Here is a 3,680-nt window from a genome sequence, read left to right on the forward strand (position 1 = left end):
CTCTCTCTCTCTCTCTCTCTCTCTCTCTCTCTTTCTCTGTTTCCCTCTCCCCTCACGTCTAATGTGGAGATACTAATAGAACCTACCTCCTAGAGTTTTTGTGAGTATAAAATGAGATAATGTTTCCTTAGAGAACTAAAATAAAGGCTAGCTCTTATTATTAGTGAAGGGGGGTGGTGGTAAAGGAAAGACCTCTTACAGCAAGTGGATATGAGTTGAATCTTGAAGGAAGCCAGAAAAAATTCAGGAAGTAGAAGTGAGAAGGGAAAACATTTCAGGCGAGAGGGGCAGCCAGTGAAAGATATGGACTCAGGAAATGAAGTGACATATGCAAGGGGTAGCAAGATCGATTTAGGGCATGTAGGGGTATATGATGTAAAAAGATTGGGATGACGGGAGAATGAGGTACCAAAGGTCTCAAATGCCAAGAAGAGGATTTTCTATTTGCTCTTAGAGACAACAGGGAGCTGCTGCAGTTTATTGAGCAGATCAGGAGGAATGGGAAAAATACTTCCATTGAGTGACCCCTGAGGGCAGAGTTAGGAAAAATGGAGAGCTGAGAGGCAGATTATAGCTGAACATAAGGAAGAAGGTTCTAACAATTAGAGCGAAGGAGAAATAAAATGGGAGCCTCAGAAGCTAACAGGTTTCTCCTCATTGAGAGTCCTCAAGAAAAGGCTTGATGACCACTTGTCAGATATCTTGTAGAGGGGATTTCCTTTCAGGCTTGGGTTAGTCAAGAGGGTCTCTGCAGTTCTGTATAACTGTGACTTTCTGTGGTTCTGTGAATATCGATTTTTCCGTAGTGGAGACCATGCCTTCTTATTTGCTTATTTTTGTATTACACACATTACCTGGCATATCATATGTGTGCACACATATGTATGTACATGTACATGTACATATATGTGTATATATACATTTACATACATACTAACACATATACACACTATATATTTATTATATACTATATATTATACATTATATATAATGTTAAAGTTGCTATGTATAATATAGAGTAACCATGTAAGAGAAAAACTAATCACTAGGTCAGATGAGGAAAGCATTGCTTCTGGCTGGATACCAAGGAAAATTTCATGGTAGGGCTGGCTGGCATTGGATTTGGGCTTTGCTGAATGGGAAGACTGTTTCTTGGTGGAATGAAAAGAAGTGGGATGCCTATTCCAGGATCTTTGGATTCTCATGGAAACTTGGTGTGTTTTCTAATGGAAGGGTTATTTTCTCCACTATTCATATGAGGAAAGTGAAAGTATGGAGGTTGACTGGCTTTCATAAGGTTGCCCTTCTAGGTAGTCACCAAAATGGGATTTGAACTCAGGTCTTCCGATTTCAATTTTAGCCACAGGATAATAATTAGAGTTGGAAAATAACCTCAGAGGCTAAGTATTCAATGCTTCTCATTTTATAGATAAGGAAAACAAGACCATTGAAGTTAAACGATATGTCAAAAATGCCACATCCAAGTGTAGTATTTAAACCAAGAGATTCTTCACTCTTTGCTATGCAATGTTGCCTTCCACTACCAAGGAGCAAGATTTGGGGGAGCACTGATCCTGTTATAGGGATCTGATTGCCTTTTAGTAGGAATTTGGTAGGATAGGGAAGAACTAAAAGTTACCTTTAACAGGAGTACCTGTTAAGGTCTTACTTATGCAATCTAATCAGAGAGAAGATCCAATTGCCAGCATAGATTTGTGATCAAAAGAAGCCTTTTCACCATAATCCATGATTACATGAGCTTTGGAGATTCAGCATCTTCCCAATTAACTCCTGTGATGAATGCTAATGCCAACTGCACATCTTGGGAAGACATCTTGCACACCTGCACCGCCATTTACGTTGACAGGTACTATATATCCTCTTCAAATCAGCACGGATTGTTTTCAAAGTTGGAACCAGAGTAAACTACTTTAACTCCAGCACAAATGTAGAATCAAAGCTGATGCCAAATATCTTGAAAGGTCACATTTTATAAACCATATGCAGAACAAACTGCCCCCTCACCTAAGCTTGTCATTGAAAACCAAGTGTGCTCTGTGTGGTATAGTGGAAAAGTGTGTGGAGTCAAAGGACCTCAGTGCAAGTCTAACCTGTGTACCCACAGTGGGGGGTGGGTGGGTGACTTGGTCACATAGATGGGCAGGTCACTTGACCTTTGCAGGCTTTCGTTTTTGCCTCCATAAAATTAGGGGTTTGGGCTAGCTGGTTTCTAGGATCTTTCCTTGCTCTATACATTACTTTTCCTATGATAATAGATAAGCACATTTCTAACCATTTAGAACTTCAGATACAGAGAGAACAATATTTCCTACCAGGCCAGGAGGAGAACAGGAAGTGAGAGCAGAAGACTCTGGAGGCACAGAAAACCAAATACAAATTGAATTCCTGACCTTCTGGGAAGATGACAACAACAACAACAAATCTTACTTTTATATAGTATTTTACAAAATGTTTTCCCCTTCATAGCAGCCTTTCCTTATACCAGCACTGTGATGTGTATGTGTATTATTTAGATTTTGTAAATGACGATACAGAGGCTCAGAATGGTTTCAACTCACCCAAGGTAACATAGTCAGGAAGTTTCAAAGACAGGATTTGAATAGAAGTGTTCTAATTGCAAGTCCAGCATTCTCTCCCACAATATGTTATTGACATGAAAGAATAGAAGAGCTGTAGACAATTTCTTGACTTCCTTTAACTTAAAAGGGAAAGAGTAGAGCAGTGGAGTATAATCAGTACTGGGAGTCAGGGGTCCTGGATTCAAGTCCGTGCTTTACCAATAATAAGTGGTAAGACCTACACCAAGTTGCTAAACCTTCATGGGACTCAACTTTTCTTATCTGTGAAGTGAGTGGGTTGGATTCAAGGATCATGAAGGTTCTGAAAAACTCTAAGATCCTATAATCACTTGAAGTAGTTGACTTATCTTGTGTATATCCTGGTAGGAAGCACTAATTAAATATTCCATAACTGTAGTCTCAATTCAGGAACTTGGCTTTCAAATAAATTTACCTAATATTTATGAAGTACTTACAATGTGAAAGACACTGTCCTAAATGCTGCTGGACATTTAGATAAGATATTGCACAGGCCCTTTTGGAGATTATAGTGTAGAGGGAGTTGAATAAACACAGAGTATTATAATACATAATATGGCATAATAAAGGTATCCCAACTGCAAAACAAATTGTTTTACAAAGTTCATGAAGAATAAAAGAAGACTTCCTAGTGAAGATATGCTTTGATTTGAACTTTAAAGAATGTTTAAGAATTCAACCAGAAAAGTGGGAAGCAAGGTCAGTCCAGATACAGGGAAAAATGTAACTAGTGGCACAGATATATTAAAAAGTGGGGACTTTTCAGGGGTTAAAGCACAGTTACTTTTGGTTAGAATATATAGTAAGTGCAAACAAGCAATATGAAATAAGAACCCCAAGTGACACAAGATTGTGGAGAGCCTTGAATGTCAGATAGAGAATTCTGATATTTACTCAGGACACAACAAGAAGTTGGCTACTCTCTCCTTCCTTCTCTGTCTTGATCACTTGGTGAACTTGCTCAGCTCTACATTGTTCTCTTCTCTCTAGTCTCTTGGTCTCTTTATCTATTAAAGAGCTTTTCCTTTCAATTTCTAGCCTTGGATTTTTCCCATCTACTGC

The sequence above is a fragment of the Trichosurus vulpecula genome, chromosome 6, assembly GCF_011100635.1.
Source record: "Trichosurus vulpecula isolate mTriVul1 chromosome 6, mTriVul1.pri, whole genome shotgun sequence".
In the NCBI taxonomy this organism is placed as follows: domain Eukaryota; kingdom Metazoa; phylum Chordata; class Mammalia; order Diprotodontia; family Phalangeridae; genus Trichosurus; species Trichosurus vulpecula.